Source organism: Phoca vitulina, unplaced genomic scaffold (genome assembly GCF_004348235.1).
Source record: "Phoca vitulina isolate PV1807 unplaced genomic scaffold, GSC_HSeal_1.0 scaffold9, whole genome shotgun sequence".
NCBI classification, from domain to species: Eukaryota; Metazoa; Chordata; class Mammalia; order Carnivora; family Phocidae; genus Phoca; species Phoca vitulina.
The window spans coordinates 63,008,483-63,033,862 of NW_022589712.1; the positions used below are offsets into that span (position 1 = coordinate 63,008,483).

General features: G+C 37.5%; 1 protein-coding gene across 2 annotated transcripts in view; it reads right to left on the reverse strand.

The window, feature by feature from the left end:
• FUT9 (fucosyltransferase 9) overlaps positions 1 to 23,489 on the reverse strand; it is a 180,927-nt gene extending 157,438 nt beyond the window's left edge. For both annotated transcript variants that reach the window (XM_032408223.1, XM_032408220.1), the window contains exon 1: positions 23,239 to 23,489. The gene's annotated coding sequence lies outside the window, so the exon portion shown is untranslated. The remainder of the gene's footprint in view (positions 1 to 23,238) is intronic.
• Positions 23,490 to 25,380: the final 1,891 nt, after the last annotated feature.

The window sequence follows — 25,380 nt, forward strand, 5'->3', positions numbered from 1 at the left end:
GAAACTCATAGAAACAGAGTAGAAAAGTGGTTGCCTGAGTAAGAGGGGTTGGGGAAATAGGGAGAGGTTGGTTAAAGGGTACAAACTTCTAACTATAAGATGAATGAGGTCTGAGGATGTAATGTAAAACATGGTGACTATTGTTGTATTGCTTTGAATTATATAATTTAAATTTCTAAGAGAATAGAACTTAAGTGTTCTCAACAAAAGAAAATAAAATATAAATATGTGAGGCGATGGATGTGTTAATTAGATTGTAAGAATTCTTTCACAAAGTATAGGTACATCAAATCACCACGATGTACACTTTAAATATCTTACAATCTTATTTGTCAATTATACCTCAATAAAGCTGAACAAACAAATATTTTCTGAGCACCTACTATGTACTCATCACCGAGCTTAGTGATAGGGATACAAAGATGAAAAACATACTTCTTGGGGCACCTGGGTGGCTCAGTCGTTAAGCGTCTGCCTTCGGCTCAGGTCATGATCCCAGGGTCCTGGGATCGAGCCCCGCATCGGTCTCCCTGCTCCGTGGGAAGCCTGCTTCTCCCTCTCCCACTCCCCCTGCTTGTGTTCCCTCTCTCGCTGTGTCTCTCTCTGTCAAATAAATAAAATCTTTAAAAAAAAAAAAAAAAGAAAAACATACTTCTTTTCTTAGACATTATACAAGGTAGAAAGAAAGAAATACATTAACATAATCTTAGAATAATACATTAAGTGTGAAGGTAGAGATATTGGAAGATTGGGGTGAGGATCAATTATCCTAAACTGGTGATTGGGGAAGATTTCCTGAAAGAGGTAACACCTGAGTTTTTAGTTAATTGACCAGCCTGAAAAGGGTGCTCCATGTACAAAGAAAGTATAAGCTAAAGAAGAGAGAAGTTTTCAAATAGATGGGTGCAAAGGAGGTCTTTCAAGTTAGTATTACTAAAGCTCAAAATAAGAACTGAGTAGAAAATAAGATTTGGGACATAAACAAGCAACAGAGCAAGAGATTTCGAGGCTATTTCAAGATGTTCAAACACTATGCTGAGGTCAATTAAAAGCCATTGATGAATGTTGAAGAGTAGACTGGACCTAGTCAGATTTGCATTTTAAATAGAGCTCTGGCAGCTGGTGGGGAACATCTTGGACATATTTTTACCCAGCTACTATTCTGGAAGAAAATTGCTTTTTAGAAATGCCAAGCCTCTTTTGAATTCTTTAAACACCTTTTAGCCAACTGTTTAGAACAGTTTTTGAGGGGGTTACTTAATATTTTCCTTATAATCCCCAACATTTTTCTTTCTCAAATTAACTTTGTAGTTTAAGTGCATAATGACGAAAAGGGAGAATAAAAAGTGGTTTGTGGTTTGCCTTGCTAGCCAGACATTCTGCTAACAGAAGACTGAGGTATCCTTGGTTTTCTAATATTACTCATGTTTTAGATCCCAAGATAGCAGTGAATTCATCTGACTCAGATGTGACAGGGGATCCTCTCTGATGAGTATTTGCAACATTTTTGCATCTTTTCCTCTGAAAGTCTTTACTCCTCTGATTCGATTCCATAATTGGAAATTAAATGGAAAGCCATACTTCTTAAAAATCTTATGATTATAAATACTGCATTTCTTTTATCAGAGGTTGCCCATTGTCATGTTGTACATCTTTTTGACCTTTGGGCACTGAAGCATTGGTCCTTGTTCACGGCAGCACACACCTAGGGTAAGGATGCGGGTCTCACCTGTATGTTTCAAATGTCCATATTAAGCTCTAATTAGCTATCCTGTCTGGAAACTTCTAATACCTTCAAAACCATGGCCCAGCTTAAAGTCTTGGCCAATATTGATATGCAGGTTTCACTGATGTTATAAATACATTATTAAACTACTGTCTCATTCACCTCACCTATTACTGGAGTAATTCTTTTCAGGATCTGTACTGCCTTTCTGTATTCACAATTTGGCATAAGTGGCTAATGAAAACAATACCATCTGTGAGTATATTTCTCTGGAGAGAAGATTCAAAGTTGTTTTCTTTTTGAACAAGTAATAATTGATTATTTTCACACTAGAGACTAATTATTGAGCATCTGCATACTGTTAACCGGATAGAGATAAAGATTAGTTGAGGGGTTAATCTTTAAATTCTGTCTTTGTTGTCTCTAGTCTCCTTCTTCCAGCATTTGCTATTCCCCAACGTCTTCCATATCAAAGCCATTGAATATCATTGATACTATCAGTTTCTCTTCCAATCTAGGCCAAGGCTAAGGATGCTTTTCCCTAGAAGAAAAAAAAAATTTAAAAACCCAACACCTCATTTGTAAAAGTATGTTCATATTCATTTGTTTATTTGTTCCTTCATTACTTCATTCATTTACTGAATTACTAAACCTCCTTTCTCTCTAATCAAGGCTTGAAAGACAAATCTATTACCATTAAAAGCCCCAGAGTTAGGTACCAGAGACCTGGATGTTAAGTCCCAAATTTGTAACTAATTGTGTAAGCCAGATAATTTAGGCTCCTTAAACCTTAGTTTACTCATCTAAAAATGGAGCAGATTAAATCGGTAGTCACTTATCTTAATTAGGTCGTAAGTCTCTTGCAGAATCTCATAACTGTGAACTCTCCAGAAAAGAAAACATGTTCATACCCACATACATAAAAAAATTTTGCATTTGATTTCTTGGGACTCATGGAATCCTAAAAACCTGTGTATGAATGCTTGGGAGATTCACAGGCTCCTGGTTATGAAACATTGAAGTAAATGGTCTCTACCTAACATTCCATAGAACCTTGCTATTCAAAGTGTGGTTCAGAGTAGCAGTTCACCTGGGAGTTAGCTAAAAATCCCAGGTCCTGTCCCGGATCTAACTTGAGAATTTGCATCTTCGGTGATTCATATGGACATTAAAGTTTGAGAAGCACAGCTATTACATTTGGTTTAAATAAATTTCATGTAAAAGCGGACAGGACAATAATGGTGATTATTAGAATGGTTTAGAAGTGCTTTCCTTTCTCTTGTCTCCTTGATGATGTTTCCAAATACAGACAAACCACAGCAGGGTTTTTAATCATGGACTCAGATCCATGAATAAAGTGAAGAACCTTTCAATAAAAGAAACTTAAATTTCTGGATTTTGCTTTATTCATGGAGGAAATATTTCTTTATATTATGTTATGATGTCTGTGTTAATGATAATCAGGATTAAATATACATGATATTTGGGGAAGCTATCACTACTACTGGCCCCATTGACAAAATGGGAAGAAAAAAACCAAAAAGTTAGTTTGGTTATGGAAAAGTAATTCTAATGGCAGTCATTTACGTGAGCCACTTAGCATTGCATAATAATCATGCAGTATAATAATGATTATGCAATCCATGGGTGGACACAATGTATCAGATTAGCATTGCTGTAGGTTTTATTTAATCACAGAGATACATTTAGTCTTCATAATTTGTTATTCTTGGGGCACCTGGGTGGCTCAGTCATTAAGCGTCTGCCTTCGGCTTAGGTCATGGTCCCAAGGACCTGGGGTCGAGCCCTGCATCGGGCTCCCTGTTCAGCAGGAAGCCTGTTTCTCCCTCTCCACTCTGCCTGCTTGTGTTCCTGCTCTTGCTATCTCTCTCTGTCAAATAAATAATAAATAAAATCTTTAAAAAAAAAAAGATTATTACATAATTTGTTATTCTTGCAGCATGGGAATCTGCTCAGAATCCTTCAAAATCAGGTCACATATTAGTTAAAAAACACATCTTAAAGATGAAAATTAGTGTTTTATATTAAGCTTTTTAATGCTTATATAGGGTTTCTTTTCTGAGGTGCAAATGTTCTGGTTCAAAACATATAAAAGAAATTTAAAACCGTAAGTATTCATTTGTAGATGTCAGACTGAATATTTATATTATATCTGCCTAAAATTAACTTAATTTTTGAAGTCCTCCTGGGTGGATGACACTTTAGTCTTCAAAACTGTGAATTCCTGGGGTGCCTGGGTGGCTCAGTCAGTTAAGCGTCTGCCTTCAGCTCAGGTCGTGATCTCAGGGTCCTCAGATCAAGCCCCGCTTCGGGCTCACTGCTCAGTGGGGAGTCTGCTTCTTCCTCTCCCTCTGACCCTCCTCCCTGCTTGGACTCTCTCTCTCTGTCTCAAATAAATAAATAAAATCTTAAAAAACAACAACAACAAAAACCCTGGAAGAAAAACTGTGAACTCCTGTATTTCCAAAATGAATTATTAAAATGGAATAACTAAATGTATTAGAAGTATGGAAAATATAGGGATTAAGGGATAAGAAGAAACCAAATAAGGTGAAGAGAAAATAAGGTTATGGGTGACAATGGAGGTAGATATGAAATGAACAGAGTAAGAGTCTTCATGCACAAATGCAAAATGGCATTTTTCTTAGCAAAAAAATAAGTAAGGGGACAAAATAAGATGTTTTTAAAGTGTTCATGCATCTTTTGTTATACCAATAATAGTCACTCAATAATGCTCCATAATTAAATCACTATCTCTCTCCCTCGCCCTCTATCTTGAATGTGTTTATAGTAGTAGTGTTTCTTGGATTCCAGAAAGTGTGTAATATATTAAAGAAGATGATACACCATTGTATTTCCAACAAAGATTCCTTTAGTAACTCTATGACTTCATGTGAGCTAATTGAGTTGATGGTTACTCATTCTTCTCTGATCAGAACTTTTAGAAAACTGTAGCTCATTTGTCTGTGCCCTCTTATTTAAGTCATTTGCTTATCTCTTCTTCCCTAAGCCACTTGAGTAATGGGCAGTTACTGTCAAAATAGCTTTTTTTTTAAAGTTGAAAAAGCAAGAAAAATAAGGTTAATTTCACTTTCTTCATCTCTAGTTAAGAGTTTTGATAACTTTCTTTGCACCTATTAAACAGGCATTCTGGGTTTGATACAAGGGCAAAGTTTGGGTCCAGGGCGGCAAGGGTGGAAGTGTATAGGTGACAGTTTCCCAACCGTAGAACTCAATTGCCTCAGTGAGTAATAAGAGTCAGACGAAGAACCAATCTGTTCTGTTGCATCTCAAATTGATTTACATCAGTTTATTCATTTGCTAGTCTAAGAGCATTTATCTTGCACTGAAACATTCACATGCTAATTTAATAGACATTTGTTGAATAAAGACAATAATTCAAGCCAATGATAGAAGAACACGCACTGTTCTTATACTCTATAGTCCATTTAGGTAACGATTTATTATTTATTTTTTCTACCTTTTTTGCTCTGCAGATTTGATTTTATATTGGATATCATTTCCTAGGGAAAACATGGACTGTATAAGTGGGTAATAGAGTTTTATAGTGCCTTACCATAATATCACATACAATTATCTTTCAATAAGAGTTATAATAATGATGTACTCCCCTACTACTTTTAATAGTTATGATGATATATTTCTACCCATACCCACGTAGATGCAGAGATTGCCTTTACTCCTTGGCCTGCTTCATTCTGAGGGCTGATGTACTTAAGAAAGGAACTAAAGGACAGGTGGAATCCACAAAAATCAAGAACTAAGCTAGAAATAAGAAAATACTAGGGTTTCTGGGTGGCTCAGTTGGTTAAGTGTCTGACTCTTGATTTCGGCTCAGGTCATGATATCGGCGTTGTGAAATTGAGTCCCCATGGGGCTCTGCACTGGGCATGGAGCCTGCTTAAGATTCTCTCTCTCCCTCTGTCTCTGCCTCTCCCCACCTCAAAAAAAAAAAAAAAAAGAAAGAGTAAAAGAAAAAAAAAGAAATAAGAAAATACTGGAAAAATACTAGAACCAGAAATCAGATTTATCCTGCTCATTGAGCTATGTATAGGGTTTATCTTTGTCTTCTCCTTTGCCCTAAGATTTTCTCTCCCTACTTGAAAGTCTTTGTATTTGTCTTTATAGCACATTTAGGCATTGACATTTTCTGAATTTAGAATATTTAAAGGAGTTAGACATGCATATATGTGTATCTATGCATTTGTGTATATATTTACCTAATTGTGTGTTTATATGTAAATATATTTACAAGTGTATGCATGTGTATTGCATTTGCATGTGTGTGTATTTTTATATATACTTACATATTTGGCAGTTTGTGTTTGTATGCACATAAGTATGTATATACGTGTGTGTATTTGAGTACCTATATGTGTATTTATTTATATTACGTATATCAGAAGACAAACAAATTTGAGAAAGTAAATAGCTCAGCTGTATAATTGTTTGGTTTAAAAAATGTACTTTCTACACTTGATCTAATATATTCTGGCCTGGTTATGTCAATAAACTTTTTGTGTGCTTCAGGAGAATAATTTTAGGATGAAGAGAAATTGACCTTGGACAGTTTTCCAGGGATTTGGACAATTTCCAGGGTAGGTTATTGATTGTGACTCATATGTTTTCTGGACCCCACTGATCAATTGAATGAGGAGTCATTTTCTTTTATAAGCGATTTTTATTCCATCTGTGGATTGCTATACCCCATTTTAGAGATGGCTCGGTCCCGCCAGCCAAAAAAAATGCTCCTTTCAATAGAGGTCCACTGTTTAGTAGCTTTAATTAGTGATCAAGAGGTTTTCAATGAGTCTTAAAGGTGAGGTCATGTAAACTAAAAAGTGTTACAATTACTTTTTCTTCCATGATATTCAACACAATATATTAGAAATTACAGAACAAAGTTTACCAATGGTTATGAAACCTCTGACAAAAAATGGGCTTTCAATATTTTTCATACTCTCTCTAGCAGAGTGGCTTACTTTTTAAACTTCTTTTTATCTGCATAAGGTATAATTAATTATACAGAATTTCAAATCCCACTGTAGAGAGCTGAAAACCACATAGTAATTGTTCTTAATAGTTGGATTCTTTTCCTGGTTAGCAGCATAGAAACTTCTTTCCGGGAATCACAAAATTGTCGTGCTGAGTTGAACAGGATGCAAATCTGGCCTGAAGTTTTCTAACAATTACTATAAAAATATGTACTGTTCATCTACTCCTCAGGTTGTCATTAGGAATAAAAGTGTATTATCTCAGCAGGATGCTGTTATCTCTCCAGTTACATGGTCTACCTACAAACAGGGCCTGGCTTGAATCAGGAACCTGAAATACTATGAGACCGCATGGGCATGGAGATAATAATGAAACGACTCCCAGTTTTCATACCCGTTTTGGAACAGGTACTTCTGAGTGGAGGAAACATGGATAAATTTTATTGCCTGCTTTTTTTTTTTTTTTTAAAGATTTTATTTATTTATTTATTTGACAGAGAGAGACACAGCGAGAGGGAACACAAGCAGGGGGAGTGGGAGAGGGAGAAGCAGGCTTCCCACGGAGCAGGGAGCCCAATGTGGGGCTCGATCCCAGGACCCTGGGACCATGACCTGAGCCGAAGGCAGACGCTTAACGACTGAGCCACCCAGGCGCCCCTTGCCTGCTTTTACATATAGAAAGTTATAGTAAATTTCTTCCTGCTACATTTATTTTAAACATTGAAATTTCCAAGATATTTTTCACAGAATCTTTTCAACTAGGTATCAAGGACACATTCAGATATTTAATATACAATATATAATCATATCTGAGTATCTAATTTCTTCCTTCCTTTCTTTTTTTTTTCCCCTAGTACTTTCTAGTTGCACCTTGCTTTGCTACAAATTTAAATGCATTATGAGAAAAAAAATACTGACAGAACAGGGTAAGAGACATGAAGTAAAGCAAGATCATTTATAAAAGTAATACAATTTAAAAATATAGGCCATAAGCCTCTTTATAGTTATCAGGGATATACACTTAACTCTGGACTTCCTAGAAATCGCTGAAAGAATTGTTCATTCAATACGGTCAGTAATAAAATCAGTATGACTCCTCTGAAAAAGTGTGAGAAATAGTTCTCTTGCAGATCATCATAGATAACCCTGTGTGATGTAGTGAACTGTTTTTTTAAATAATATCCTTATTTTAAATTCAACAATATGTTCTATAGGGTTCAATGTAGACTGAAAACATAATGGCAAAGCATAGTTCTGTGAGATCAGTTCTGGAAGAGGTGAGAACAATGCACTCCTGACGCATAGGTTTTGAATTTAAAACATCTAAAGGCAGGATTGGAAAGTGGAAAACCATAGGCCAAGTTTGGCAACAGATCTATTGCTTTTTTTTTTTTTTTTTTTTGACAGAGAGAGAGACAGCTAAAGAGGGAACACGAGCAGGGGCAGAGGGAGAGGGAGAAGCAGGCTACCCGCGGAGCAGGGAGCCCGATGCGGGGCTCGATGCCAGGACCCTGGGATCATGACCTGAGCCGAAGGCAGACGCTTAATGACTGAGCCACCCAGGTGCCCCAGATCTATTGCATTGGTCTAATTATTTTTATTTCATTAGTTGTAATGACTAGGGATCAGTGCCTCTCAAACTAATTGCAATGAAGCACTAGTTTTGTTTTTCAATATCCTATCCTTCATGAATCAGTTTTTAAAATATCATTACAAATACATTACTAGACGGGGCGCCTGGGTGGCTCAGATGGTTGGGCGTCTGCCTTCGGCTCGGTGCATGATCCCGGGATCCTGGGATCGAGCCCCGCGTCTGGCTCTTTGCTCAGCGGGAAGCCTCCTTCTCCCTCTCCTTTTACTGCTCCCCCTGCTTGTGCTCTCTCGCTCTCTCTGTTGGATAAATAAATAAAATCTTAAAAAAAAAAAAACAAAAACAAATACATTACTAGAAAAAAAGAAATTAAAAAAAGATTTAAAAATACAAGCCTATATTTTCTTTTGTTAGACTGAACAGATATAAATTAATTCCAACTTGCCATAAAATTCTCTAAATGCTTCCTCTCAGTTTCTGTATTTCTCATGGGCCCATAAGAAACACTTTGCAAAACAGTCTGGGCCTTCAAAACATGCTTTGAGCAGCACCTCTGTCCCCAGGATGTCAGTCAATCACTTCCCTTACTCCACTTTCCCTTGTGACCCTGTGTCTTACCCAGACCCACTTTATTCATTTACATTATGGGTTTAGCAACTGGGATTAGCTAAATTTTGGACCCTGGGGCCATAGTCAATTCTCCAAAAAAAACTAATTCACATAACTAAGCTTTGAATGAATACTAGATGAAATGGGGTCAAAGTTATACTTCCTGTCAAGTTACTAGGGTACAAATATTCTACAGTACCATCTGAGGATACACTATCTGTTAAGTAAGTAATGTACAGTTGGTAGGGGTAGATAATCTTTTAAAAGGCCATGTTGTTATACTAGGTTTTATTCTTATAAGGCAGCCACCCCAACTCTACATGGAGGTATAGTTTGACCTATTATAAAGGTCAAATGAAATAACGTATATCAACACTTTGGAATAATGCAAAATGTATTTGCATAAATTATTTGTTTACATACATGTACAAATGTTCAAATGGCAAGGAGTTAAAAATAAGTGAAATAACCATTATTGTACTCTGTATAATTTTTGAGGTATCAATTGACATATACTCTACTTTTATATGAATTACAAACCCCCCAATATATTGTCCTTATTGTATTATGGACAGTCAATTATCTCTTAGAGAAATTAAAACTTCTAAAAATCTTTGATATTTAACTTTATTTTTACCATTACTGAAGCTCTTCATGTTTTTATGTAGGTCCATGTTTCTGTCTGGTATTTTATTGTACCACATGAAGAATCTTTTTTTTGATATATGTGTACTTTGTTTGTATAGTTATCTTGTTTGGAGTTTTCTTGACTTCTTGGATATGTAATTTGATGACTTTCGTTATTTTTAAAAATTTTCAGGAAAAATCTTGCCTGTTTTTATAAAGAAAGTTTCTTCTATGTCTTTAAATATTTCTTTTGCTTTGTTCTCTCTCTCTCTCTCTCTCTTTTTTCTAGAATTACATTATAGTACACCATTTGGTATTGTCTCAGAACTCTTGGATGTTCTATTCTGATTTTTTTGTTTTTGTTTTCCTTTTACTCTTTTTGTCTCTGTTATTGTTTGTTTGGTTTTTGTTTTTCTTTTCAGTTTGTCTAATATCTAATGACCTGTCTTCAAGTTTACAGATTATTTTTTTCTGTGAGATAAACTGAGTCAATTAATAAGCACATTGAAGAAATCTGTGATCTGTGATAACATTTTCTTTTATTTCTAGCATCTTCATTTGAATCTTTCCTATAGTTTTGATTTTTCTGCTAAAATTCTCTGTTAATGCATACTGTTCACCTGTTCCATTAGGCCCTTTCACGCATTAACAATAGTTATATTAAAGTCTGTGTCTGATAATTCCAACTCTGGGCCATCTTAAATCTGGCTTTCTCCATTGCTTTGACTCTAGACAATGGTTTCTTTTTTCCTTGCATTTTTGTGTAGTTTGTCATTTGTTATTAAACGCCAAAAAATCAGGTGTAAAACAGTTGAAATCAATGAAAATTATTTATACCTGGACATAGGTCATACCTCTTCTATGCTAAGCCTATTAGTTTGGGACATTGAACTTATCTAGTTATCTAGTTAGAAATTGATGTTCAGTGGACCAAAGACTTCAAAGTCCTCTAGAACTGCTTAGGATGGAAGCTGGGGCTTTGGAGGGGATGGGGTTTTTGCTTTACCTACAATGGTAGCCAATCTTCTACTCTGCACTTACTTTAATGAGGTAAGCTCCATCTTGTATTCTACCCTGCTTCTAATATTTCTTATAAGCACCTGAGGGAGTCCACATGAAAGCACTGGTAAGTGAATTCAAAGTCCCCTTGTGGGAGAGGTTACAGAGGTCCTATGTTGTCATTCTAGCTCACATTTAGCCTTTATCAATTTGTCAAAATTTTAGCTGATTTCTTTTTAGCCACTTGTATGGTGATCAGATGTTCTTTTATTCTCGCCACACATAACATCCCCATGACCTATTTCTTCATGGAGGGATCTACCCATGGGTTAGAAAATCTGGATATTTGTTTGCATCATAAACTCAGCTTTCTGAGGGGTTCAAGAAAAGTTATGATTTTGTAGTTCACCTGTTTTTTTCGTTTTTTTTTTTTTTTTTTATTGTTAGGGTGGGATATATACTCTTCTGAGCTTTGTTCAGCCAAGATAGAACAAGAATCTTTCTCTTCATGAATTTTAATTCTTGCGGGAAAGTTTTATACCACACTAACCAAATAATAATTAAAGTACAGAATTTATTTTCCAAGTATCCACTTAATATTATCATAAAAAGTATGATTTTAATTAGTTCTTCAGTGCTTATTATATGCTGCTTCCTGCATTACTATATACTATTCTGAAAAATCCAAAATTCTCCTAGTGTCCGGAAGAATGAATGTCACTTGCTAATTATCTAATTGGAAAATACACTTGTTTCATTTGTTACAAACTGAAATGATTATGTCTTTTCAAATTATTAAGTATGGAAAATCATAACATTTATTGAATGAGAATTTATAGTGCCAACCAGTGTTTTAGGGATTTCTACATATTACCTTATTCTACATTCTTTTTCTACATTCTTATTCTACAAAATTTTTATGTAATAGGAAAAAGAATGTAGGAGATACTAAGAAATTTGACTTTGGTCTCTTAGCCAGTAAATAGTCAGATGGGGATATAAACCCTGTTATGTCTGATTATAGATATATGCTTTTCCTGTATAATGCAGTGTTTCCATTGGGCCCCATTTATAGCATTGGCAAATATTTGTCTTTATCAGCCTATAACTTGCTTCTTTGTCCCTCTCCTTTCTACATTGTTTTCAGGTTCTCCTGTTATTCAATATCTTCATATTTTCCTTTGTTTGTTCAAGCTCACCATTGTCATGCTTCAAACAACCTAAAGTCATTTCCTGACCTTCCATGCTTCCCATTAAACCATGTCTTTTATTTAATTCATTCCAACCTTTTTATTTTCCTAAATAACACATATATTTCATTGGTTCTGAAGTATTCATCAATGTAACAAGGTATCATAGAGACAAGACAGTCACCTAAGACCTGTTTACTATGAGGAAAATAATAAAAATTTGGTTAATCAAAATTCAATAATTTAGAATTCTTAAATTTCCAAAATCGCTCTGGAACAAAACCAGAAAATCACAGCCCCTGAATTAAAATGAAGTTGCAGTCAGCTCATGAACAACCAACAAACATAGAACAAGAACCAGAGAGCCCGTCATTTCATTTGATTCTTCAAGTTCATGGCACAGAAGGCAGCTGTCCCTTAGAGAAAGGTTTTTGTTTATGTTTTTTTGTTTTTATAACATGAGTAAGCAATAGGATGCAAAATAAATACAAAAATTGTAGGAAAAAAACAGAAGAAGAGCGCACCAGACTTCAGGATTGGCAGCGTTGGTTATAACACTAGGGATTGGGGTGGGGCAGTGACAGAAAACGCAAAGGTAGGCATGAATGAGCAGCAGAAATCTGAACATCAGAGAAAAAAAACTCTATGACAAAGAAACGAAAAAAGAGCATCTGTGCATCAGGGCAAAGGGTGAAAGGAGGTATGCTCATCTTTAGTCTAACCCTTTGATAAAGGTGAAAAGTCAAGGCTTTGAAATTTCTATCTGAGGGTTAAAAGAGAAATCTGTCCTGGATAATATAATCAATGACACCCAAACTTTGATAATTAAACAAGGGCTTGCATTATATTTTGTGATGCTCCCATCAATTTCTAAAAGTATACAAACTACAAAATTTTAAGTTTTCACAATAAATATGAAATAATTTTAAATGCTTCAGGATGTCACAAAACTCAGAAGAAGCATCAAAATTTGGATGTTTAACATGGCTATAACTAAACCAATGGCCATTAAGAACTCCAAGATTATTACAGCTCAAATATCCTACACGTCTTCCATTCAGTTATGCCTTATGGGAGATAACTCTCTAAAATTTCCAATAATAAGCTCAATGTTAATGGATTTTATTACCTTTTGTTCACCTCCATAAATATTGACCTGCCATGCATCAATTGGGAAGGTATACACAGGGTTTTGAAGATTAATAAGCAACCAGCTTCAGAGTAATCCAGTGGGGGAAATGCATATTAATATATCATGCCAAAGTGATGTCATAAAGTCATAATATGGTACAGACAAGCCTGGGCATTATACCAATGCAAAGAAAGGCATGTGTCCCGGCCTGGGGTATAGCAGATGCATATTAGAGAAAATGACAACTATGCTCAATCTTGAAGAAACAGTCTACAATTAAGCAAAATAAAACAGCAATGAGCCTTTTTCCTCTGATTATTTGGAAAAGTTTAGGTACCCCTCAAACTGTAAAGTATTAGAGAAGCATTAAATCTATGGGAAAACATGCATATACACCATTTTTATTTAATGATTTTTATTTATGATCTACTATAATTACATAAAATAGACATTTCTTATATCCTGTAGTTTGGGCTCAAATTTTCAACTTCTTGACATAGAAATGCTCAGTTCTTTACACTTTATAGCTATCTAGTCTATAGACCATAGCCCATAGAGTCAGAAACAACTAATTAAGAGTCTAATGTTGCACTTTAAATAAAATGTAATTGCTTTAAAAATTACTTTCTTAGTTTCTTAGTGAGAGATTCATTAATCTCAGGTTGTACCTGTTTAAAGCACTCCATCATTAGGAAGTAGCAAGGATGAACATATATCATACCATAGATAAAGAGCTTATCAAAACAAGCATTTGTTGAAATCTGTCATTGTTAGGAGACAATTTCCCAAGGGTCTCTCACATTGCTGCACAACATATCAGAGAACACTGGCTTCTTTTGTTCTGAACTATTTTTGAAAGATGTTTGTAAAGCAAATAACCTTGGAAGATAAAACTAGCATCTCCTTCTAGAGTAAAGGGAGGCATACTTATCATCCATTATAAAAGATTTGCATTCCTTGAGTTCAGGATCCCTTTCTTGTAGTATTTAAGTATCATCTAGTTTGCTCCATGTTGCCTTTGAAAACTAGGGCTTAGGGAACCACTGCAAAAATGCTGAAACTCTTGCTACTGTTATTGCTGTGAATAATAAATTGTCCTTCATCTCTGACCCTAATGTCTTCTGCTAGCATCCATGAATCTGTGGCAGGTTTTCATGTCAGTTTGAAATAAGACTAGCATCTCAAATTCTTCAGGGTTTTTGATAATTTTGGTAATAAGGATGGGATGTTGACAGAGACATGGTTTGCTTTCTTGAAAAGGAAGGATGAGGATCTCACAGGTCCATTAATGGGATTTGAGAGAGGTCTATGGGAATCAGTAGCAAATTATATAATCAACTGGGCAATAATGGTCCTCCACTGTTTTGCCTGTGAATTAAGGAGGTTGGGTAAGCTAAGTAACAGGAACTAGGTAAAATACAGATGGCAAAATGCTGTTCTGTTGTTAATTCTCCTCTAGGTGGAAAGACTTCCTTGCCAATCTGGTGGTCAGCTTCTGATCTGCAGCACAACTTACAATTAATACTAAGATTTGTACTGGGTAGGCAGAAGGTTGTTTCTTATTTTAGACAATAGAGGGATGCACACACATATTGAGTATGAAAGGGAGGATTCCATAACAGTATCCAGGTGAATCATTAGAACTTTGGTTCACATGAGAAAGAAGGAGGCAAGGAGAACATTGTTAATTGAGGAATACTGGCAGGTAGTAGGTTGTCTTAAGACTTCATTTTATCATGCCAAATATATCCATTTAGAAGTAACAGTAAAATTGCTCAGCTTTTTTTTTTTTTTTCTTTTACAGTGAGTTCTAGTTGCTATAAGGGAGTTTTAGCTTTCTTGGGGAGATTTTGCAGGGATAGAGAAACTCCTTTGGGAAACCATAGATGAAGCTTTGACTAGTATCTGAACTCTTACTGCACTGGATGGAGTTTAGAATTCTGGCGAAGTTGATCTACTGGAGAATTAGAAAGAGACAAAAAGAAAAAAAAAAGAAAGAAAGAAAAAGAAAGTGACCCAAGCAAATCTAGATAAATACTTGAGGTCACCACCACTGTGCAGGAAAACTCCCTCAGTCTTGATGTTAAAACCATTAAAAGCTTATGAGGTGTTATCTAGACAACAGGGAAACTAATGCCCCAAATTAATATGGAGTCCATAAAGAAGGTCACCACTGTGTGAGCCAAGATTGAGTCAACCAGAGGTTCACTGACAAAATATCAGTGTGGCTGTGGTTTCTGAGTCCAGGGATTTTTAAGGCTGAAATAGTTGGTGTCAGCCATGAAGACCTTGCTCCTCCACATACAACGTATTGGAAGGACCAAAAATATTCAAAATTCATTTGGTTATGCCATAAGCCATCTTCACGTCACTTGAAACTAAAAATACATATGAAGTCTCTCTCCTTTCCTGCTCCCTGATTCCTCTCTGTCCCTCTACTTTGACCTATGGTTTAAAGAGAAACAAGTTATCTCTATCCCCAAGAGGGATCAAAGGACATATGCATCCACCTGAGTATGCTAGAAAATTTCAAATGGAAGGGGAAATCAAACTTATATAGATGTGCTGGATATGAAGCCTCAAGTCACTTTCTTACCTGGATCTATAGAACACTCAGATTTAGCTAATGGCATTAAGGCAGAGTTCACAATGGAAAAGGCAAGCTAACATGACCTTGTGGATAGACTTTGGGACCAATTTAATGTACTATTTTTGTTGTTTCTATCTCTGATTGTATGGTAAAAATTAATGTGTTATATGCTTATATTTCATCATACATAGCACCTGAGAAGATTGTCACAATTGGGAAAGGCCATATGTAGAGAAGTGTTAATGGAATATGCAAATCATTTCCCAGTCTTCTTTCTGTTTCTTCCCAGATGGTCCAACAAAACCAGTATAAAACCCCAGGAGGAGAAAAGGAAATCACAGCCCTGATTACAGACCTGGAGACAACATGGGTAGTAAGAGATGCAGTATCTTAACACAACAGCTCAATATGGATAATGAAAAAGACAGAATTGGAAGCTTAGAATGGATTATCACCAACGGCTCACGTAACTGAATCCACTGCACAGACTAAACATTTGCTGTATTACACTGGACTGTGTCATGCCTTCTTTTCTATCCCACTAACCCCTGAGGACAATGTTTAACTTACATTCATGTGTCATGACAATGAATATACATTTGTAGTAACTCCCCATGTTCCAACAGGTTATCTCCAGGGATAGCTAAATTCCTCTGCCATTTGCCATTAGTAGGTGGGCAGTATGAGTGCCTCTACACTCTATTATACAAATCTGTAACTCTGTAATGATATCCTGTTTATGACAAAGTCAGAAGTTTCCATCAGGAACGTCTTGACTGTGATATCACATATACTAAAGTGGCTGATAAACCCTGACAGAATTCAGGGCTCTGCTTGTCAAATAAAGTTTCTTGGGACTGTAGAGGCAGATTTGTAATATTCAATCCCTCTGGCAGTCAACGGAAAACTTCTCTCTATTCAACTCCAACCAACAAGAAAGGTGCTCAGGATCTTACTGGAATCTGTGGGCATTAGAGATAGTATGTACCTCACTTGGATATTCTACTTGGACTTTCATATCAGCTAATCCAAAAATTGGCATCCTTTGACTGAGGCCCAAATGCATACTCCGTGTTGGAAGCTGTCAAGCAAGCCGTGGGATGCTCTCTACATGTGAAGTCCCACATCTCTAATAAACCTGTGAGGTACAGGTCTCTGTGAGTAACAGTACTGCTGACAGAAGCCTCTGGAAAAGGCAGACAAGTTCTACTTACAGGCCCCTTGAGGTTTTGGACTGGTCACCTCCCTAACATGGAGGGAACATATCATTTTGGGGTGAGTCAACTCAGACTCAGTGACTAACACTGTGAGAAAGGGTTCTATAGACCTTTTTTATCAAATGGAAATGGTATATTCAAGCTCTCAGCTTGTCTGGCTCCTGGGGCATCTCAGTTTTACATGAAAAAAATGGCTCTCCCAAACAGTTACAAGGGTCCTAAATTTAACTCCGCTGAATCTGCCATTCCCCACCAGACAGCTCTGACCATGATTTGATCTATATTCCTTATTCCCCTTAATATTAGCAAGGAAATGTATTAGAAATAGCAGGGGATGGTCCCAGGTTCTGCATTTCCTATGTAAATACCTGTCAACACCTCTGGCTGTTTTTTCCACTCCCATTTCTGTAAGTATTGCTTACAGTGGGGCAGACAAATGCCACCAGGCTATTGACATGGACAAATACGACAAGTTAGATTGTCTGCCCTCATGTAGTTCCTCCAAAACAAGGTCTAGGATCAATTATTCATGCTTAGAGAGTAAAAATCTCAGACCCTTTATGGGTCTTGAAATAGCCAGTTGTCTTCTACAGTCAAAGCACAAAGCCATCATTATCACTAACAGCCCCATGTCCCATGTCCCTTTGTATCACACAGTCATACCTGCTCAATAAATGTTCATTATTAGAGTAAATAAGATACGGAAATTTAAAATTACCTATTTAACTTTATTTTGCTAAAGCAGTTTGTAAACTTTTATTGTTTAATCCATATTACATATATTGTTCACTGTCTCCATCATTTCTTCCCTCTTTTGTACATTTCCCTTGAAATATTCCTTGAAGATTTAAGTTTCTTAAAAGACAAACTTGACATTTCAAATTTATGTTAAATGTATATATTTAGTTATGTTTCTTTTAAAAAATTACCTTATGACCGATGAAGACAGAATCAACAATTGGCTTCATTAGTATGGGGCTATCTATATTAGTTCATAATAATAGGTTCCTGCATTATCAAAACAAAAATCTTTGTCAGAGTAAAATTAATATGGGAAGCAATGGAAACATACGCATTTTTAAGGACATAGATTATTTTTTTGCCAAGATTTAGTCACGGCAAACCTCCATCAATTTTGGCAAGGCATATTAAGACTAAGTTGTAGTCTTTTTGATTTTTTCTTTGGACATCCTTGTTCAGTAACATGGTGGCTGCCCTAGATTATGGCCACCTGGTGTCCTATTGTTCCTTTCTGTTTGTTCTTATCTCTCTCTTCAGTTATATTGTAAGCTGCTTGAGGTCAGAACCTACATCACATTCATCCTGTGTCTGTAGTCACCACTTCAGTTCTTGCCATGTAGTAGTCCCTCAATAAGAGGAGGCTGAATTACATTCCAAAGAAATTAGGCTATGGGAGCCTTAGAGACGTAGTGATTCTTTCAGCTAAATCTATGTTTTGGTTGGTTTAAAGAAGGCCATTTCCTAAGCCAAGGCTTTCCCCTCAGCCTTTGAACCAGCAGTCTGAAGTCACAGGTTCCCCTAACTTCAATCAACCTAGACACACCTAGACAACGCAGTATTCTTCCAGATAAAGTAATTGAGAAACAATCTATATTACCATGTTGCTCTTCCTAGGTGAGATGGCCCTGATAAGCCACCATCACCAAGAATACATTTGAAAGTTTATCTCTTACTGGTAATGACGATGGTTCCCCATTGATTCATTCACTTTCACTGATCTGTCTGGCCATCAGTGAAGAGAATGCTCAAAGTGCCAGGATTTTCGGGCGCCTGGGTGGCTCAGTTGGTTAAGCAACTGCTTTAGGCTCAGGTCATAATCCTGGAGTCCTGGGATCGAGTCCCGCATTGGGCTCCCTGCTCAGCAGGGAGTCTGCTTCTCCCTCTGACCCTTCCCCCTCTCATGTGCTCTCTCTCTCTCATTCCCTCTCTTTCAAATAAATAAATAAATAAATCTTAAAAAAAAAAAAAAAAGTGCCAGGATTTTCAATTGCAGACTTGGAACTTTGTGAAACAAATTTATCTTCCCTGACCACCTGAGCTACTCACAGGCTACAGTGACAAATAAAACAAAACAAAAACAAAAAGTCTGTGTGTGGATGCATAAACTTCCTCTGTGATAATAAAAAGACTGAATATACAGAGATAAAACTACAAGTTGACTTCCCCAGTTTTACTTACAGAAGCCAAAATCTGTTTTTAGGGATATTTTTCAACAAACTATCTATTAAAAGGTAAAATGAAAGTGTCCAGGACATATGATTACCATGAAAGAAACCTATATGGGTGAAGAATTTATGATGAAAATTAAGCAAAAATATTAAAATATGTTTAGGTAAATAAACCAGTAACAGTTAAATTTTCAAAACATTTCCCAAGCTTTAACCTGAAGCTGGAAAAGACTGAGCAGAAAAATACTGCTTTCAACTATGATGGTGACAGGACTGGGCATTTCCTGAAGAAACACAGATTTTCATTTCATTTAACTTTTAGCTTTCATTGATCTTCAAACTGATTTTTCCCTTATTACTTTCTTAAAATAAAATAAGAAGGAAAATTTATTTTTATTTTATAGAAAGGCATACAGCATGGAGTCAAGAGACCCGGATTCTAATTCTGTTTCTATTAACTATTTAAGAACCTTGGGTAAGATACAATAAAATGATGGGAATGGAATACTCTCTACATCCTCTAATCGATATCTAAATTCTGTGATTCCTTCTATTAAGAATGCCGAACATTCTATTTGCAGCTACATGAATAAAAGTCAATCTCACATGGTCACATGTAAAATCACAGAAGCTAAACGTTTCTATTGAAATCTAAATATTTCTTTTCTGCAAGAATTTCAATTGTTTATTTGATCTTATGAGAGTATCACTTTGAAATCACTATTAAACTTTGGTTAAATCATTATGCTAGTTTTGAAATATTAATTTTGTTTTTTTGTTCTTTGAGAATTTGTTGTTAAATATTCTCTTTCCCTATGGAATAAGGGTAGAAAGCATAGCCATTTGTAAACATTGATGTAGTAATTTGATATTTACAAATAAAATATGAGGATTCTTTTGAATTCATAAAATTTGAGGCATTTAATAATATACAGATCCTTGTGAATTGTAAATAAAAATGCAAAAATCCATAAAATTGAATAATACACCCAGAAATGTAAGTAGAAAAATATACGAGATATATATTAAGCTATGAAAATACTTTATGTAGTTATCCCTTAACTGAATCTTCTTGCCTTCATAAAATACTAAATCACCTGGCTCTCTATTTAACACCGCAATTTTAGGTGTGTGTCAATATGTGTGTTTTCCTTCTTTCAAGGTTTTGTTTTTAAGCTTGCCTAGAATTTTACTTAGGTCAATTAATTTACATAAAACAGTTTGCCTATAATCTCCGGGTTTTACTGAATAAAATAAATGTGCCACTTCTTTAAAAAAAATGTTTTTTATTGCTGTAATTAAAGAAACTTTTCTTAAAATCAAAGTTGGAAAAAAGCTGTTATCCCAAATACCAAAATAACAGAACTTGTATTTAGTTACTTGAACTTGAGTAAAAAATTTAAGCAAGTATTCATTGTTTTTATCCTTTATCTCTCCCTTCCTGCCTGAGTTCTCTTCCTTAGCACACCACCACCCAACACCACCACATACACAAGCCAAAAGATGGTTTCACATAATAGGTTTCAACTAATACAATCTATTGGTGAAATAATCTATATCATTTCCACATTTTTAAATTTCTCTTTACCAATATTTAATCTCTCTTTACTATTGTAAACATTTAATATAGACCCATCCCATCCTCTAGGTGGCACATAATAGTGAGCATTATAATAACTTAATGATATTCAAAGATATGCCATTTAAATATTGGTATGCCTTGTCTCCGGCAAGTGTTACATTTAGCTGCTTTGCATAATGACAATGACATTAAACTTAGGTAGATCTTGAGTTCCAGTTCATCAAGAGTTCTTAACCAGAATTCCTGCCATAATTTATGGCAGATTAATTATTTGCATTTTCATAGACAATTCTGAGACCATTTTAATATTGCACACATCCTCACAAAAGGTATGTTGAGACATCTCTGACATTGTCTAGAATTTGACATTAATTAGAATTATGTTAGCATATATCGCTTGCATTTATCATTTACACAAATATGGGCAATAACTGATCAAAGTCAACATTGCTCCTTGCTTTGCTTTTTGTTCAATTAGGATGTATCTTTTCCAAAACAGATTCATTGGTGTTGGACATATTGCATACAGTAAGCATCCACTGTTATCCCAAGGGTAAAAGGATTTAGAGAAATAGAAATGACCTTTTGATTCAGCTCATAACTCATACCTACTATCTATCCACTTCATATGACCACATGTACATATTTGTAGTCATTGTAAGTTTAAATACTTGGTTTTGAACACTATTCTTAGTCAAGCATTAAGTTTAAATAACTAAAATTTCCAAATTTAGAAAACCAACAATAAAGTCATTACTCATAGCTTCTCCTGACTTTAGATGCAGCTCTCCACATTTACTTAAAACCATCCCTTGTCAGTGACTTGCTCACTGCATTTTTGCCTATGTCACAAGAAAAGAGAAATAAAGGCTCGAATACAGCTTGAGTTAAAACAAAATAAAAAAACATTCTTGACATTGAATAAGGCAAGATTTCAAGGCAATCCTCACTAGACAAATTCTCAAAATAATTGCTCAACTTTCTCCTATTTCTTGTGTAGGCAGAGACTTGCTAGTTTAAGGTGAGGAAACATGCGTCTCTCTGCATCAACTGTGAGAGCAAGAAAGCCAATTTAATTTTTATTTCTTCAAAATTAGTTAAAATGATAATAATATTACCAGGAAATTTATATTCACACACTACATACTCAAATGGGGCACCTTTTAAAGTTTTGACATTTATTTCTGAATACTCTTATCTGCTTGAATTAGAGCACAAGCCCTATGACAAATGGTCCTGTTAGAGTAAAATATGCAGAAAATAATATATTTTCATCACTTCTTTAAAAAACTAAATTATAAATTGGTGTGAGCAATTTTGTTTTTTTAAGATTGCAATACATAGGGAATCGGGAATACAAATTTTAGTATTTAGATAATCTCTCCCCGTGCTCATTCATTCCTTCATCTCCCTTGCTCATATTCATTCATTGAACACAACTCCCTGTTTTCTCTCAAGCCAACTAGGAAGACTAAAACGTTAAACGTGGTTTCAGAAGAAAGGGCAGCTGCCCTAAGAAAACTTCTACAGAAAGACTGTCTGGATGCTAAGATACTACACAACGCCAGCACTGAAACCGTGCAGGAGCTTTTTAGTACACGTTTTCTGATCCTACTATATCCCTCTCTTAGCCATTAAACCTATAGAAAAATAAGGGCTTTGGCTTATTGCAAATTCAAAGATTTTAAAGAGTGAGTTTGGTGCCACTCTCCTCTCCTTCAAGGAAAAGCTTCTTATCCTCAAGAGTTGCTGAGCTTTAGACAGTGCTGTTGCTGAAGAAGATTCATCACCCAGTCAGGTGCATGGTTCTCAACCTGGAACCAAGACCGATTCCGGAGAAAACAGGTAAAACAGGGGCGTTCCCTGTGTCAGCTAAGAAGCCTTTAAAACTGAATAGAATAAATCCGAGCAGGGTAAAAAGGTGTGCTCTTTAAAACAACAGTAACAAAAAGTTTAGTCGCAAAAGGTTTGGGGTGTGTTTTTTTGTTGTTGTTGGTGGTGGTGGTGGGTTTTTTTGTTTGTTTGTTTTGTTTTTTGTCTTTCTGTTTTCATGCTTGATCATACCCCAAACAACCCAGGTGCTGAGAAACACACAAAGTAACTGTACACAAGCCAGGATCGCCGCGTGTCTGTGCCAGTTTCCTGAGGTGACTGTCAGAAAAGCAGACTGAAAAGAGGCAGCATCGTGTCTAGGGAATGAGGTCAGAATTCACCGGGTGGACCATTGGCTCTGCGAAGGAATACCGCGGGACAGTGGGGCTCGAGAGCCAGGCTTTGTAAAAGGAGGGAAGGTGGGTCAGGGGCTGACTTTGTGGAGAAGGCTTTGTCGGCGCGAGACCGGGTGAAGGGTGGCAGATGGGGGGGGGGCGTTTGCCAGCTGGCAGAAGCGGGAAATCAGAAGACAGAAACGCGGGGACCATGAGGGCAGAGAAGACCCCGTTTGGGGTGACGGGAGGGTCAGGGCCATCCACTGCCACTGCTAGTGTGGGAGCTCGGGAGCTGGAAGGTGAGGCGGGACCGCGAGGTGTCGGCTGCAGTCCCCGGCAGGGAAGGAGAGGGGTTCAGGTTGCCAGCAGGTAGAGTTGAAATCAAACAGCCCCTCGGGGACCACGGAGCAGCGCCCTCCCGAGACCCCCTGCCTCGAGGTTGAGGAATCACAGCAGGTGGTTTGTGGTACCTCCTAAAGCTAGGGATGTTCACTCAGCGCCCAGCCTGGGGTGCCCGAGCCCCGCGCTCTCCAGGTTACTCACCGGTCCTGGGAGGAAAGCGCCATCCGGGCGCGCGCGAGGGTTGCGCAGCGCAGGCGGCAGGCAGGGCCGGGCTGCGGTGGCGGCGCTGTCCTAGGCGCGGGACCGGAGCCTGGGGACACCGAGGCGGCGACAGCGGCGGCGGGGGCGCAGGGAGCTGCGGGCGGGGAGGGCTGTGGATCCGGAGCTGCTGCGCCGCGCGCGCTCTCTGCCCATCTCCGGCTCCGCTGAAGCGGCTACTGCTGCTGCCGCGGGAGGGGAGGGAGCCAAGGGGGAGGGGAGGAGGCACGCGGCAGGGAAGGAGGGAGGGAAAGAGGGGAGGATGGGGGAGAGCGAGGGGAGAAGGGGAGATGATCACCCAGAGTGGAGAGGAGGAGGGGAGGGAGGCGCGCACGAGCTCAGCAAAGGTTCCCACCAGAAAAGCTCCGGGAGGAGAAACGCTAGATGAGGAGATGGGTCACTCCCCCGCCCCCCACCTTCCCTCCGCTCCTTCCCCCTTCGCGCCCTTTCCTTGGGCTCTTCCTCGCGTAGCTCAGACTGGGGGTTACCCAGGCTCGGCTGGAGCCGGGGCTTCTGCGCGCTGGTGAGAGTGCTGAGCCCTAGGGGCGGCCGCGACAGCTCTCCGCGCCACCGGCCTGAAGCACCTGTGTGCGCACACACACCGCCGCCGGCTCCATTGCCGCGGCTTTCCGGCCGGGATCTGCGGGCCGTTGCTCTCCCTCTCTTCCCTTTCTGGTCAGATTTTGATCTTGCATGTGCATCCATGACATCTGTGTCGTGCCCCTACTGCAGTTTGCTTCCTGGGCGCTCTTTGGCACAGGGTGTCCGGCCAGAAGGCGCCGGCAGGGAGCTCAATGCAGGCAACCATCGTCGGCTCCTTGGAGCTGTTTCCTGGTTAAGGGTGGCGGTGTGTGCTTGCCGCCGGGGTTGACTAGCTAACGAGGTTAAAAAAGAAGAAAGGAAGGAAGGAAGGAAGGAAGAAAGGAAGGAAGGAAGAAGAAAGAAAAAAAGAAAAAAAAATCTTAACGACCTGGTTGCCTGGAATAATGTTCTCAGTGATCTAGGAAGGTTGTAAGTGTAAAGGGCACAGGGGCAGTTCATTATCTTCTGCCTTGGTTTTCCTCCCTTTCCCTAACGTCCTAAAACAAACAAACAAACAAAACAAAACAAAACAAAGCAAAACAAAACAAAACCGGCACAAGACTTAGCACGTTTAATCGAAATATTTCTCAATCTTTTTATTGCAGAGCATTTCGTTTTTACCCAAATTTTTCTAGTGTTGGCCTCGCTTTCCTATTGTAGATTTTCTTTGCTCTGTTAGAATGTGAGTCAGTCTTGCTTATTTCTAAACTACAAAGACTCGCATGAAAATAGATAACTGTAGTCAGGGCCTTGTACATTCACAAGATCCAAGGGGTGAGAATCCACACATTTAGTAAGTATAAAACAATTGGGACATTGTTAACTGATTTCCATGAACCATAATTTTGTTTCATAATCTTCACGTGGTAGTTGAGGGTAAGCAGAAAGCAAAGTAAATTTTGTGTGTAAAAGATATGGCTAGAAAAAAAGTCTAGTACAACTCTCCTCAAATAACAACATTTAAAGTGATCGAATTACTCCCCGTGAGCACACTGGACACAGTTTTTGATAGTGTGCGTGTGTGCCTAATTTTAGTAGTCTTTCAGTTACTTGAGTCCTTTTTTAAAAGCCTAAATTATCTTATCCTTTAGTGTAAGTAACTTAGGCACTTTATTTTACCTAAATATGTCTTATGTAACAAATGTACCCATATTAAAATACTCTCAGCTGTATATTCAGTATGCAGAAACATTTTAAATGCAATAAGGCATACACCCAAATTGATGAAAAACCTCTAGCTCTTCCCATATATATTCACATGAGAAAAAAACAGTGTTGGTAATAACATATTACTAGATGGTCTGGATATTGTTAACTTTCTAGAATCTTTCCTGTGGAGCACATCTGCTAATGAAAGTATTTGGTTTCACATCTACCTAATAATCTGAATGAGAGAAGCACCTCCTCATTAAGGGAACAACAGATATCAAAATCCTCTAATACACCTCAGCTTTAAAAGGCATGTGTTACTGTCTCCAGATGCTCAGTGTTGCACCATGCAAA